The 16,162-nt window shown below is 45.9% G+C and overlaps 1 long non-coding RNA gene across 1 annotated transcript; it reads left to right on the top strand.

Moving 5' to 3' along the window:
- Positions 1-2,507: 2,507 nt before the first annotated feature.
- LOC144732223 (uncharacterized) lies at positions 2,508-4,273 on the top strand. Its single transcript, XR_013588165.1, has 2 exons — positions 2,508-2,778; positions 3,628-4,273. It is a non-coding gene; the product is annotated as an uncharacterized LOC144732223 (long non-coding RNA).
- The last annotated feature ends 11,889 nt before the right edge of the window (positions 4,274-16,162 follow it).

The following is a 16,162-nucleotide window of genomic DNA, read 5'->3' as shown; positions in this document are numbered from 1 at the left end:
GCTATGCTGGGATATGAGCTATTATAATTGAAGAGCCATTTAGCACTTTATTAAAAACTATTACCGTTCAGTCATTTGAATTTTCACTTGAATGGTTGTAACTTATAGCTTGAAGGTCGATAATGCAATAACTAATAGTGTCATTAAAAGGGGGGTCTTTAATTTAGATTGAAACAAAAATGCCACGTTATAACAGTTCAATATTGTAAAATTAACATAATCAAAATGGAGTATAAAAGAGAATGAGGGCTATTGCACGGCATTTCAGTTTTATGCACAGCCTCCTATTTTCCATGCAGGAGGTTATTTTGTTGTTTTCAAAGGGGGTTTGCATCGTCGAGACGTTGAGATACAATATCCTACTCCTAGGAGAAATAGTCTATCATCTTTACATGTCAACAAGTGTGTTTGTGTGTGAGTGGACTTGCCAATGGCTGGTACCAGCGGTGTCAAGATCGGCCTCTGTGGAGGAGGCTCGTGAAGGACGCTCCTGGGAAGTTGGAGGCAGTCGCCCTCCAGCAACAACGGAGGGCAGAGGAGCGGCGCTCACAACAACGAGCGGAGCGCCGGGCGGCTAAATCACATCAAGTTGGCACAGTAGGGGCCACAGGTGGTGCATCGGCCAGTCATCTCAGTCAGTCGACCCGTGGAAGCTGGGTCTGCCTCGTGACCTGCCGGCGGGCGTTCAACACTTCACGTGGCCTTAACGTGCACATAGCCTGGCACAAGCGCCGTGGTAACGTCACCACCACTTTGTGTCGAATGGCGGTTATTGTTGTTGGTGCATACACAGAGTTTGTTTCTCGTGTCATCGTTCAGCTACGTAACAATCCCAACGAGAATGTTCTTCTAGTCTACATCAGACATTCCGTCTTCATCTTCCTGTTCTCTCGGGTAATTGTTGGTCTTGAATGGAGCAGGAACAAATGATAATAAGTCACATCTCACCATTGGAACCTCATTTTCCAGTAAAAAATATGATAATTGTTTTTTACCCTTCTATCTGGCAAATGAGGTTCCAATGGTGTAAATGCCTACCCCGAGCTTTCATACTCTGATGGTGCATTGTCTGTGAGTTGTGCGCCTTTTGGCGTCATCTGGTCCAACCCATGTGAGACTAGGCTCTAAGGAAAGCTGTCTCGGGTGTGGACCAATCAACTTCAAGGACAGTGCACATTATCAGAGTTATGTTTTTTGTTTGCATTATGACCGCAGGTATTGTAGTCTATGTAAACATGACTCCTTGTAAAAAAAGGTGTCAGTTTTGTTTCCAGATAAAAGGGTAAAACAACAATTATCAATTCACATCCTCTTTCACGTTTGGCTTCAAGTTCATTTTGTTGATCCGGGTGAGAACTCAAGCCACCAGATTTAGTCTCTTTTGCGCGAGTAACCCGATGATATTAATATGCCAGTAGGGGGCGATGACTGCATCCTACAATCCCAAATTAGATAACACTGTGTAACAAAAATTGTGTGTTTGTTCCTGGGTAGTAAGTGTTATTTCCTAATTGCTTATGCCTCACAAGTACAGAAAATGCAGACATGATTCCTTGCAAGAGGTTTCAGTTTGGTGTTTTAACATCTCAACACCTTCTTGGTTCTTTCGGTAAAGTCACGTAGAAGGGAAGTAATAAAATAATAAAAATAAAACATAATAAAATGAAATAAATGAAACATAATAAAATGAAATTATTTCATTTTATTATGTTTTATTTTTATTATTTTATTACTTCCCTTCTACGTGACTTTACCGAAAGAACCAAGAAGATGAATCCCTGCAGTCACGAAAGCTTTAAATCGAAATCTCAACACCTGTTTTATTCCCAGAAAGGGTAAACCCGATTCTTATATTACTCTTAGGTTTTTTCGGTAAAGTCACTTAGGTAAAAAATAAAATAAATAAAATAATAGTAAATGGAAATAAATCAATTAAATCACGACGTTTCGGAGGCCACACAAGTCTCCGTCTTCAGGTGGGACCGTCACAGCTAAATTTACTGTATCTAGTGAGGAGAAAGATCTTGTCTCTTGGATTTTGCCTCACTTGATACAGTAAATTTAGCTGTGACGGTCCCACCTGAAGACGGAGACTTGTGTTGCCTCCGAAACGTCGTGATTTAATTGATTTATTTTCATTCATGACTATTTTATTTCTATTATTTTTTACCTACGTGACTTTACCGAAAAAAACTAAGAGTTTGAATCATTGCAGCCACGAAAGCTTCAAATCTAGAATCGATTCTTATATTTATATACAAACTGCTGTGTCCATGCCGTATGAAAGAAAAAGGAGAAGTGCTGTTAAGGGGTGTCGGGGCTGACGCAGGCTCGACACTGCTGTTACCCAAGGCCAGGAATCACACTCGGTTCGCTGGGTTCATGGTGCAGTGTGCTACCCTACTGTGCCACTGTTCTACCCCATCGCGTCTTCTGTCGTCACCACAGTAGTGCCTTGCGTAACATTCTCACGGCAAAGCGATCTTCGCACCGAATGCGAACGCTTCCATCCACGGCAAGCGGGAGAGTCGCGGTCTTTTTAAAAAAACAGATTTTTTTTTCCGTTCAATAAGGGCTGCAAATCTCTATAAAGCCCTGCCGTCTGCCGGGAAAGTGTGAGCGTAATTTGCTTGTTATTGCCTATGTGTTTGTGCTGGACAGCTGCAGCTGTTGCAAGAGGTGACCCCCCCCCACCCAGCCCACACATGAGGCCAACGACACGTATTTAAATGTCTGCGAATACAAAGCGGGCATGGGAAGCTGGCCGTGGTGGGATGGGTAAGGCATTGGACTTGTAATCACGTGATCGGTGGTTTTGATCTCCAGGCGCGGCAGCTGATACAATGGCCACGTCTTTTTTTAACCCCCCCCCCCCCCACTGCATCTGTGCACCCAGCAGAGGAGTATAAATAGTCAAAGTGATTTCCTGCTCAATTGAGCAATAAGGCATTGATGCTCGCGTGTATACCCTGAGGCAGCGGTGGAAATTCTGCATTCCTATGGCAGGTGCGAGTCTATCCATAAGGCAACCATGGTTGAGCTTCCCCACTGAGTGGCCGTACAAATGGGAACGTCACACGTGGTCTGGCCAGCGTGAAAGAGTAGGCCGAAATACCCTCTGGAGGGGCTCTCTGAGCTCTGTCTAGTGGGAGATGCCCTTCTAACAACAGTGGCATCAGCAAAGCAACGCAGTGCTGCACCTTTAACCTTTGTAGACACACATGTGGCCTATTCAGGGTGGTGCATGTCCAGCACCATCAATGCTACTCCCTCCCTGGCATTTAATGCACCCCGCCATCCCCCCTACAGCAAGAACAACACAGAATGCATTCACATTGCGGAAGCAATGGGGGGCCCTCAGAATTCAATGCCGGGGGAGTTGGGGGTGGGGGGGTAATATAACAATGTCTAGCAGCAGGGAAAGTGAGGGGAAGGGGCCGTATGTGGAAGAGGCAGATGGCCTGGTGGCAAATCTGACACCTTTGTGTTGTTAGCCAGCTTCCCTTTCTTACTATTTACCATTCCTGCCATACCTCCCCCCGTCGCCCTATCTGATGGCGGTGGCTCGCCGCTTCCCCGCATTCCGCTGTCAAAGTTGTGTTGTGTGCGTTTTGTGTGTGCGCGCAGTGACATCTAAAGTTGAAAAAAGGACAAGAGCCGGTACTGCACTGCGGAGAGACACTCCCAGAGCAAAAGCAGCGTGTTGTTGGTTTGTGATCTGTGCGTGCAAAGTAGCGACTTGCAAAGAAATGTGTGTTTTTTATAAAGGGGTTACTTTTAAAAGGGAGATGTCTTACTTTGAATGCAAAAAAAATGTAGTTATTTGTTCTAGTGCAGATTTCTGTGTGCCTGAACTTGGACAGAGGTGTGATTGAATTAAGACAATGTATTCACACACAAACTGCAACCTGTTGCTTTATATAAAAATCGTATTACTCTACTCAAACTGATATACGGCAGAAGGAGTAAAGGTAAAGGTGCAGCCCTGCAATTTCTTGCTCACAACACTGCTGGCCGAAATGCCTCCTCCACTGAAGGGAGCTCTAGAGGGCAAATTTGGCCTACTCTTCCACACTGTCCAGATGTATTTGAAGAGGTGGGAGTGCTCACCCTTTACCCCACCACACGCGTGGCCTGCCCATCATGCACATGGCCTGGGTGGATTATTCGATCTTGAGAGGTGGTGGTGGTGGCTGGCTGGAGGAGGCCTTCATCCAGCTGTGGATTGATCACGGCCGATGAAAATAATAATAAACATCTGTATACATTTAAATCGCCATATTCTTACACATGCACATCCTCTGCATGTTTCGTGAGCGAGAGAATCAATTTTAATCGAGGGAATCGATACGTCGCCATGCACCGACAAAGCAGAAAAAAATACTCGTTTTCTTTATCAAATCATGCATAGGTGAATTTGCGACGTGCTCCAAGATGCTATACCTACCCCCCTCTGCCCCTCTTTTTTAATTCCTTCACCAAGCGAGATACACAGCAGTCTGAGAAGAAGCACGATGGGGGTGCAACATCAATGCACGGGGGGCACCTCGGGGAGATGAACGGCACACGGCCATGGGGATGCCGCGTCGCGCTCTGCAGGCCGACAACAGCGCTCGTCGGATGAGCCTGGACACGAATTGGCGAGCGAGCAGTTTGATCGGCAAAGAAGGGGCCAGTGAATTACAAAGTCGTGGCTAAGTGCTGAGAGAGAGAGGATAACGTATGTTGGAGTCAATGGGCTGGTGATGAAGAAGCATCGGCCGTGCTCTGTGCATATTATAAAGTGGTTTATAATCCCTCGTAGCTTCACAGAAATGTTACTTGCGGCATTTATTTGGTGTAACAGGTTACCGCATCGAATTTTCATTCAGGCATTTACATACAGCAAGGATGTATCCAAATATGCCCTTTCGTATAAAATCAACAAGAAGCTTCAAGACAGTTTTTTCTTTCAATCCCTGTGAAATCTTTCTTGTAACCAGTGCAGTTATTTCAGTGACTTCTTACCACTGGGTTAAGCTACGTCATGCCACTCTGAGTAATATTCAGAGCCCAGCTAAACAAATAATGCATACCCCTGGTCACTTTAAATTATGAAATGCTCCCTCTGTGTGCTCGTTAAAAGTCAGGCAGAAGTAACCACAGAGCGACAGATTTGGAAAGTGTGCATTTTTGTCATCCCTTAGTACGTGTGGGATTTCTTCGGCCACTCCGCTTTAATTCTCACCACGTGAAGCCAAACACTCATTGCATAAATGGGATTGGCCAAATATCCCAAGGCAGGTCCCTCTTCATAAATAATCTCGAGACTCAGTGAGCCTTTCCTGAATAAACAACGGGGATTAGAATACTATATTTGATAACGTAAAAATAACAATATTCATTCAGTTTCTGTCGGTTACATAATTTTATTTCATGGGTATCGATACAACAGGCAGCTTGAAGACATTTATTTTTCACGATGTCTTGCAAATATTCTATTACATTGCACGCAGCTTTCACGAACGGACCATAGATAACCTCACGGTAACAAACCTTCGTGCAAGTTGTTTGTTTAAGGTCTTTTGCAATTACCATTTCCCTTTAGCCAGAGGCAGTGAGAGCCATTTACATTAGTGCTGATTTGTGTTTTGATTAAAAAGTGGCTTATATGTTTCTGAGCTTAATGTGAATAGAAAATAATGTCTGGGGGATGGGGTGGGAAGCCGTGGGAGGTGGGGAATGCGGTCTGGAGCGAGAACCGAGATGATATTTCTTTGGCAGCAGCGGGAGGGAGGTAACCACGATGTCAAAAGTGGCCGTGCTCTCGGATCAGAATGGACAGAAGGGCGGAATCCCTGAGGTACGAACAACAGGGGGAGTTGCAACCAAGAGGAACACAAAAAAAACAATCTGGCGGAAAACAGCCTGCTTGCTGCTACGAGGTGAAGGGAAGAAGCAGCAGTTTGCCGACCAAATGGTCACTGCCGCCCTGCGCTCGAGGCAGAGCATAGGATGGGTGGCAAGCACGGGTCGCAGTCCACTTCCTCTTTGTTAGTTTCATCTGCATTGAAAGTAGAGGCTTTGCTCGGAGTTTATGAATGTTGGACGCATTAAGGTCGCCCTTGCGGGAGATGCTTGATTTATTGCCGTGTGATTCACCTTTGTTGTTGTTGATGTAGAGACCGTCTTTGCACACGGTGCCCGTCGTGGTTTCTTCAGCGGAGAATGTGGGGGGCACTTGGGGTCCTTAATGGCATGCGAGAGGAGATGGGAGGTGTGGATTAGCGCTCTTTGGGGTGGACAGTGCCTCTCGTTGCACAGCGCTTTTCTGCGCGTCTTGCATGGAAGTGGGAGGTGGGATTACGTTTCAAAAAGTTCAGACGCACACAAACACAAAGGGGAAGTGTATGATTCAGTGCCTCCAATCTCACCCTTCATCTCTTGAAACACAACCCTGCCCTCTCTCTCTCGTAGAATTTTACGTGGCTGAAATTACATTTTTATTTGTTGACCCTAAAAGCATATAAAACTAAGTTTGGGTTTACACACGAACACAAAAAAAAATCAATATTGCTAAAACAATTTTTTTTTTAAAGTTTGGAATAAAGACTAATGTGGGACAACCGCCCCCCCCCCCACCACTACCCCCCATTAAATTAGCCTAATTTACAAAGCCCATTTTTAGATTTAAATAAGCCTGTTAAGGTCACCGTGTTGAATTAAAAAGCTCCTGCGAAGGTCAAAGTGGCAAAAGAGCCGGGGAAGATGAAAGCTTTTTAAGCAAGCAAGAAACATCTTTCCTGCACGTAGATTCTGCAGCACTTTACAGCATGTATATGCCCCCGGTAGTATTTAATTAGCGTTATTAACAGCAGCGCATGCGGCAGGCACATAGGAGTTGGTACATAAGTACACCACGTATGCGGAACTTCTTTCACACCGTAAGTAGCCAACAGTGTGGGGGAAGGACAACAAACTAAACAGCTCTAAAGAAACGAGTTTGCAGTGTAGATGTAAAAGTGCACAGCTCCAGTGGATTCCTAACATCGTAATGAAGAGCGTTCCAGACGGCCGCAGAAGCGCATCCGAAAGCGCGCGATGCGGTTGACCGTCTTAGCTCGATGGCCGAGCCAAAAGCCTCTGCTGGGGGAGGATGGCCGAGAGCGATGATGGTTTATGCACCTCGACTACGGTGAGACGGCGCAGCTCATATGGCGCCTGGGTCACGAAGGGGGCACCTGACCCGGCAGGGCCAGTAAACCAAGACGGCTCCTTTGTCCCTTTAACGCTGGTTGGTGTCTTCGTGTTTTTTTTTTTGGCCAAACCCTTTGATCAAATTTTGACAGTTTTTAAATGGAAAATAAAAATAACAACTCAACACATTCGTCAATAACACTGCATTAAAGACAATATATAATAGGTGACATTTTGGGCAACGTCCCGAATTGACTGTACTTGTGCACTGTTGCAAACGCAGCATCACAACAGGGATAGTCGCGAACAGCAGCACAACTTTACACCAAACATTTATTTCACATCGAGTCATCTACACAAGGGGTATTGTGCCCCCAGTTATACATTTGGACAGACAGACGGGATGGACAAAGCTAATGCACGAACGCTTTTCACCTTGACTGAAGAGTGGAAAGAAATCTACATAGTGATGCACGCATATCTCGCTTTGCTAAGTAGGCAGTCACATTAAAAAAATAATAAACACCATTAACGAAACGTTTTAACGGCAAAGGGTGAAGGTTCATGCGATTATCTATGGGTTTAAAAAATAACGGATATGCTTTTCAATTCCACAACCTATTCAAATCAAAGGGGCGTGCTTTAAACATGTGACCATTCAACTGCCACTTGTTTGTTGCTTACACATCCATAGCATTGAACTAAGGCACGGGGGGCCTCATCATTGTGTCCCTGTTTCTTTGAGACCCTGAACTCGATCCACGGTGGTTGACGCGAGCACATGCCGAGAGCGCCCGTGTCGCATGCTGTGTGTCAAACTATAAACTGACTATTTTACGATTTTAATCTTACCAGGTAAGGCCCACTGAGATACATAAGTTATTTTTCAGAAGCGCGCCCTGGCCACAATTAGTAGCTCAACCATGTGGCTTATCATTTTCAAATGTATAGCAGCCAACCAAAGAGTCTACATGTTTCTAAACATGGCAGGAAAGACAGCGTAGGATCTGGAGAAAATCCACGCAACCATGGGGAGATAAAACACACAAACTCCAAATGTACCGGCGTCAGGGTCGGGATCGAACCCACGACCTCCTGTATACCAGGCGTGGTAGTTAATATCTCCTAGCCACCGTGGCATTCCCATGTGCCTCTCTCTCTCTCTCGTATCAGTCGAGCCGTGCATCACGTGTGGCAGCGAGGCAACTCCAGCGTGATTGAGTGCAGACTTAACATGCATAATGTACTCTAGGAATATTGCAGATATGATTAAACAAATCCATGGCCTTTTTATTGCTATTTTAATAACTCGCCACAGTGGCGAAATGTTAACTGTCTCACCTGGTATGCAGGAGGTCGTGGGTTTGATCCTGACCCTGACGCCTGCTGTATGTTTGGAGTTTGCATGTTCTGCCCGAGGTTTTTTCAGGGATTTTTCTCCAGATCCTCCGGTTTTTCCCTCCACATTTGGAAACATGTGTTTGGATTCTAGCTGTACCACCTTCTCCTGTACCACCTTCTCCTGTACCACCTTCTCTTGTACCACCTTCTTCTGACGCGCACAGGAAGGGGGTTTCACAACATTTGTGTGATCCGCCGAGCCTCGTCTCGATTGGCGCTGGATTAAAGGCGTGCGGCACCACAGCCTTGGTGCACCTTGGTGTAACGTTGGACAGAAGCCTCCCCTACCACCCAGATCTCAAAGCGGTGACGGATAAAACCAAGTCCCGGGTCAACATCATCCACAAGCTGACAGGGTTACCAGATGGAGTTGTGATGCATAATCCCTGAGAAGGGCATCCCTGGCGCTTGTGCACTCTTCGTGCAACCAGTTTGGAAAAGCAGCTCGCACATGAACTTCGTCGATTCCCAGCCTAACGCTGCTGGGCGATTCATCGTTACCAGAACATTGAGGTCAATGCCATTCCCGTGGGCGTCCTGCACTCGCACACACATTACTCCTGCTACCATTCCGACGCGAGAACGAATGCCGCATTGTGAGAATATAAAAAAGGCACCCTTCTCGCAAACATCTATGAAGATCGTGAACGCTCGCCACCACCCAGGTTTACAATCCGCCTGGACAACAGCAGAGACTCCTTCTGGAATCGAGCATAACTGCGGAGGGAAACGCGGAGGCACCAAAGTGGGGGCAGCGCAGACGTCAGCGACAGGAACCGGATTGAAGATCGCACGGCCGAACCTCCTGGCTTGGCACTAATCATGGTGGCAGTGGGCCATCGTAAAACCTGACTTCTCAGGGGCGACGTGGATCACGCCTGATGCACGAGGGGTTGCGGAAAAGGAAATCTGTGGTGAACTCGCTGTGGTGAACTCGCTGTGGTGAACTCGCTGTGGTGAACTCGCTGTGGTGAACTCGCTGTGGTGAACTCGCTGTGGTGAACTCGCTGTGGTGAACTCGAAACAATGGAACTCGTCGTGAACTCGTCGTGCACCTTTATATCCCGCTTCCCTGCAGAATGACGAACTTTCATTCTTCTCGACCGGCTTTCTGGACTCGACCTGCCCCTGTAAATGTTGCTATTTTGCACATGACAGACGAAGACCCACCACCGGTGTCGCCACCCTGCTCAAAGTAATGAGCTCAGGGAGAGCCATCACTTGCAGTCTGTTTCCAGTGAACTGTCCGCAGTTTCTGGAGGGCAGCGTGAGGCTATAGTGAGCGTTGGGAGATGGCACGGGGATTGGTTTTTTGCCGGAAACTAAATAAACACAACAAAGCCTCAGTGGAGCCTGAGCGCACACTCAAAATGAATTCCTCTTCATACCCAACCATGTCCCCTGCGATTAAGTCAACGTCAAAACATAACAAATGAGAAATCCTCTCGAATGAATTGATGCAACGCAACGCAATCTCCGTGGCTGCCAACGTAATGCTATTGTACGTATAAACAAATGAATGTGCTTTAGTGCATTTCACTTACTGTACCGCATATGCCTTGACCTAGAATTTGTTTCAGCGTGATTTCGTGTTGAAACTAATTCCCGGTCTGCAAGGAGGAATTAGGGCCACGGCAAGGGTTACTAATATTCCCAACGAGTTAATGGTGGCGAGACTTAGATGGTGGGGACATATGTTGAGAAGAGACAATATGCTATGAGAAGGGTACGGAGATTGGGGACCCATAGACTCAGACACATTGATAGCCACAATAGAGGTTTTTTGGGTTAGATCGCGTAAATATATATGTGTGGTTAAACCCGCCACCACCCGACACAGCCAACTAGTCGGGGTTGACACGTAAACAGAACGTACCAATTCGTCACCAGTACAGCACTAATGTGTAGTGTAGTGTATAGTGTAGTGTACTAGTGCAGCACACCGGTGTGTTGGAGAGCCAAGCCACAAGAGTTACAATCTGAGACCCATTTACTCACGCAGAGACCCATATAGACTAAACACAGAGACCCATATAGACTCACACAGAGACCCGTAGACTCATACAGAGACCCATAGACTCATACAGACTCACACAAAGACCCATAGACTTACACAGAGACCCATAGGCTCACACAGAGACCCGTAGACTCACACAGATACCCATAAACTCACACAGAGACCCATAGACAAGAAGGGCTATAGTCTCACACAGACTCACACAGAGACCCACAGACTCACACAGAGACCCATAGACTTACACAAAGACCCATAGACTTACACAGAGACCCGTAGACTCACACAGAGACCCATAGATGAGAAGGGCTATTGACTCACATAGACTCACACAGAGACCCACAGACTCACACAGAGACCCATAGACTTACACAGAGACGCGTAGACTCACACAGAGACCCATATACTCACACAGAGACCCATATACTCACACAGAGACCCGTAAACTCACACAGAGACCCGTAGACTTACACAGAGACCCACAGACTCACACAGAGACCCATATACTCACACAGAGACCCGTAGACTCACACAGAGACCCGTAGACTCACACAGAGACCCGTAGACTCACACAGAGACCCGTAGACTCACACAGAGACCCATAGATGAGAAGGGCTATGGAGTTGCTACCAGTGCAAGGCAAACTGAGGAGGGGGACCCCGAGGGTGAGCTTTGTGCCAGAGCGACGAGGAGAGTGGATGTGACGAGAAAAATATGGGCAGCCTTTAAGCACGTGGATAAATACAACCTTAGGGGCGAACCCCATGCAATAATGGGACTATTCGTTTAGGAGAAGATGATTTAACGGAGGAGATTTTACCGAGCACTCTGTGCCCAATGGCATACACAATGTGATCGAGACAGGAGTCTGGAGAAATGCGAACACGGTGGGTGTCGGCACGGTGAGTGACGTTGCTCTATGCCGTTTCGTTGAGACAGACTGTAGACCTCATTTGGTTTGGCCCGGTGAACCGCAAAAATGAGGGGTTTTTTTGGTATGAATTGCTCACGTGAAGTGTTGCTTCAAATAGGAGCGCAGCGCAAGTTGCGCACGGAATAGCATCGAGGGCCAAGGGATCGTAAGTTACCGTCATTTTCATATTTTAACCTTGATGTTGTGTGTGACATAATGCTGACACATTAATAGCTATGCCAGCTAGCTTGAGCTGAGTTAAATCGTATTGGAATTCACCATTGGTTTTCAGTAGAGGAGCCGCATTTACGAGGATAAGCATTGAACTAAAATGAGACGAGGTTTATTGTAAAATCATTGTAAAAATCACGTAGATGCTGCCACGAGTGATTGCCACTGGACCTTGCAGAGGTCGCCTATTCGACCAACCGGTGTGGCAGTTAACACAAAGGTGCAGGTCTCCCACATCTCGCTGCCTCTGTGCACCCAGAGGTGTAAATGGGTACAAGGCAACATGTGGTGGGGTTGAGTGCTGGTATTCCCACTTCTTCCAAGATGTCTGACCAACGTGGAAGAGTAGGCAAAATACCTTATGGGGCGGGGGGAGGAGGGGGGAGGGGTCTCCAGGAGTCTTTCTCTGGAAGGGTCCTTCTTCATCCAAGTGAGTGGCGTGACCAAGCAATTGCAGGGCTGCGCCTCTATCATCGTGAACATTGACTGGAGTCTTACGAGCGTCGGCACGAGTATCACGACGGAGCCAATCTTACGCATGACAACCACGTGCGTGGTGGGGTTTGTTGTTGTTGTTGTTGTCCGAATGTGCCAGGCGCGTTAGGCGGAGCCCACAATATTCGCTGCTGTAACTGGATTCGTACCACTCGGGCGTCGCCCTTAGCCCTTCGACGGACGTGAAGCCTATTAGCCCACTCCGGCAAGCGTGCGGGGCTACGTTGCTAATGAGCCCTCTGTCCACGAGCGTGCCATCAGACACACGGCGAGATTAAATCGTTGAGCTTGCATCCTGCGAGTTGTCCACGTTCAAAAAGAAAGTTGAATGATCACCGTCGGGCGGGGAGCCGGTGGCACGGTGGTTCGTGCACTGAGCTTCGAATCCCACCCTCGTGATTGTCACTGGGTGGGATGGAGGTCGCAGTATAGCAGTGGGTGTACAAAGGACTGTGAATGATACGAGGTCAATTTGCGGCCCTGTAATTGCCTGCTCGTGCCATTGCTGGCCGGAGGGCCTCCATTAGAGGATTCTCAAGAGAGTCCGCCCCAGAGGGCATCTTGGCCTACTCTTCCACGCTGATCCAGACGTCTCTGAAGAGGCTGGAGTACCCCCCCCCCCCCACACTTTACCCCACCACGCGCAAGCTGCTGATTGACTGTAAATTGTATTACTTCATGATAATAATAATACTACGACTACATATAGACAGTCCTTTATCAATCCACTGGTAGATGAAGTCGTCCCAAAACCGTGTGAGTCATGGAGATTGTTCGACCATACTTCACCACGATGGTAAATACGGGTTGGCGAAGTTGAGAGGGTAGGTGCCCAGGTTCGGTCCGGATACCAATCGATACTGATGTGGCTGGGATTCAAACTCTCGGTCTGGTGCCCAGTGCACTAACCACTATGTCACTGCTGCCCCATATATTATTGCAGTTGTATTAATTGCTACTTTAAATCATGGTCACGAGCCTGCCGTATGCAATTGGTGTGTTACAACCTCTTCAGAGCTTGCCATCTGCTTCCGCATGAGCGATCTCCTTGCAGGTCAGATGTACGATGCCATTAACACCGAGGTGTCATTAGGGCTACGTTGGCTTGAATCTGCCCTGCGGCACCTGCCACGGTGGGGGTTGATACAAAGCACGGGGCTTTAGCAGGCCCTTCGTTTCCCCCTCACCCAGTTGACTAATAAGGCAGCCGTATAAATCAGGGCCTGAATATGAGAAATTGGAGAGACACTCCTGTCAATTCCGGACAGCCTACTCAATATTTTCTTGTAGCCCAGGTCTGATTTACACTGCAGGTCTATATCATACGGATTTCTCAATTTTTTTGGTCCCTTAATGACCGGCATATTAACAGTTCTCATGAAATAACCGAGCAATTGCAGTCTCGTACTATAAGCGACAAGTATCTGTTGGTACAGACGATCACTCGCCTCGGAGTGAATGGTTTTTGCTTTTTGAAATTCAATCCTGGCCCATTTTTCTCAATTTTAAACAAATTATTTGGTGACACTGCGTCAGTAGTGGTGCAGAAGCACAAATTGCAACAACAAAAAAACTCAACACAATTGTCAATAACACGGCCTTTAAAGGAACACAATATATATGCCTATTATATATATATATTTTTTACATTCAAGGCAGTGATATTGACGAATGCGTTGAGATTGTTTTGTCATTTGCTCAGTGCATTGATATGCATGAGCAGGGGAGCATTGGTGCACTGCAAATCCGGCAACTTGAGTTCAATTCTGTAAAGGAGAATGTGAACCAAACTGTATTACCTTAAAGGTGCCTTTCTTAAAACCAAGGCCCCTTTACGTAAAATGATCATCCAATTCAAATTTAAAACAATGCAATTAAAATAGTAATTAGGTTGATGCTGCAACCAAACATTTTGTAAAATCTTTGTACAGTTGATCCTCGGAGATCGAACGCTCCAGAACTCGAACAATTCGGTGATCGAACAAAATTTTCGACCATTTTTTGCCCCGGACATCGAACGAAAATTCGGAGGTCGAACAACTGGAAAGAACCTGTTTGGGCCGAGACACGTAGCCAGGGCAACCGAGACAAAGGCGAATGACCCAGTTTACGCGTAGCTCTCGCCCAGTGCAGACCCGCAAAACATCGTTCCGTTACCTTTTTCGTTAATTTAATTTACTTTAGTGTTTTTTTGTGTTAACCATACACAATTGCTCCTAAAAAGGTTACTAGCAGTGATAAGCCAAGCCATCCACTCTCCTTACTACAGGTAAAGTGAAGTTCAATGTTCATTTATTCTTTTAATTATAACTGTGTTTCTTGTTTTTTGTATGCTTTTATGTACTGTACTGTATTTTAATATTGTAAACTTTGTGTAAAATGGCCCATAATAGGAGCATCCTTGGTTGGGGAACCAATTCATACTATTTCCATTCATTCTTATGGGGAAAATTGATTCGGTGTTCGAACAAATCGGTGTTCGAACACGGTTTTGGAACGAATTAAGTTCGATCTCCGAGGTACCACTGTAGTTTTCATGAGTGGCGAGTGATATCTTGAACCAATCCTGGGCCCCACTCCAGCAACCCACACTGACCAAGGTGGTAAAGCCCTGCCATGACCTAAATGTGTGGTGAGGCATTCATCCAGCAGTGGATTGACATAGGTCCGATGGCGAATTCACGACTCAATATCCATGAGCGACATTCGATAATGACGTAGCCACGTGATGCAGAGAACAAAACCACAAGTGAAGTGCTAACACAACGTGAAGACGATTGTTTTCCTTCGTATGCATTTGCCGTGTTGCTTCGTTACTTCAACACGAGACAGAGGTCTGTCCTAGTATGTAAGCATCTCTAAAGTGTGTTAAGGTTATGGCGCGCGCTCTTTGGCACGATCTACGATGTTTCTCTCTCCACGGCCTGGGTTCGTCGACTAAACCTTTTTCAGTTGCCAAACGACACGCGGTACAACCCAAAAAAACGAGCGGCAGAGCTACACGGCACAACTGCAGACACCTCCCACGCTCGGGTGGATGCAGCATTTGCGATTTCTTTTCTTTGTTCGCAAGAGGGACTTTTTTTTAAAGTAAAATGAAATGCTGTTGCCATGCGAACATTTCTCAGTGTTAAGACACTTAGCGTGATGCTGCATATAGCCTTCGAATGCTGCGATATAAAAGGGATGCTCCTTTTTGTCATACCTCAGGGCCACATTTTGTGTACTGTACAAATCGGCTCCCTCTGGTGGTCGATAGGTTCTTGGCAATTTTTGTTTGCAAGTAAAATAATTTACCAACAGGGGATGAATTCCCTTGGTTATGGTGCTGCATATTCAACCTCAATATTAGCAAGTTATACGCTACCCGAGCGGCTATTTATATTTAATTTAATACACAATAAATTGGGGGAGGGGGGGGAATTACATGATCAAAAAAAGTAAGCGCTAACATGAGACTAAAATCGAAACATGCTTTAGTTTTCTCGGCATCAGCATGAAAGCTCAAAATTGATCAAATGGAAGTTATTTATATTATTGGTTCTTTCGGTAAAGTCACGTAGAAGGGAAATAATAAAATAATATTATATTTTTATATTTATAATATATTAATATACAATGTTTTATATTTATAATATGTTTTATATTAATATAATTTTATTATTTCCCTTCTACGTGACTTTACAGAAAGAACCAAGAATATGAATCCCTGCAGTCACGAAAGCTTTAAATAAAAAAAATGGAAGTGATTTGTTTATTAAAAGTAACATTTATTTCACACAGCTGCAAAAAGGTGTGCAGTACCACATACATTCCTTGACACGTGCGAGCCCAGGCTCGGGTTAGTCATATTTTGTTTAAATAAATCACGTTCCGCTGTTTATTATTATAAGTAGATTTTCTTTTGTTCCATGTAATTATTGTAACACACA

Source organism: Lampetra planeri, chromosome 42 (assembly GCF_965212315.1).
Source record: "Lampetra planeri chromosome 42, kcLamPlan1.2.h2, whole genome shotgun sequence".
Taxonomy (NCBI): domain Eukaryota; kingdom Metazoa; phylum Chordata; class Hyperoartia; order Petromyzontiformes; family Petromyzontidae; genus Lampetra; species Lampetra planeri.
This window is presented reverse-complemented; position numbering and strand designations above follow the sequence as displayed.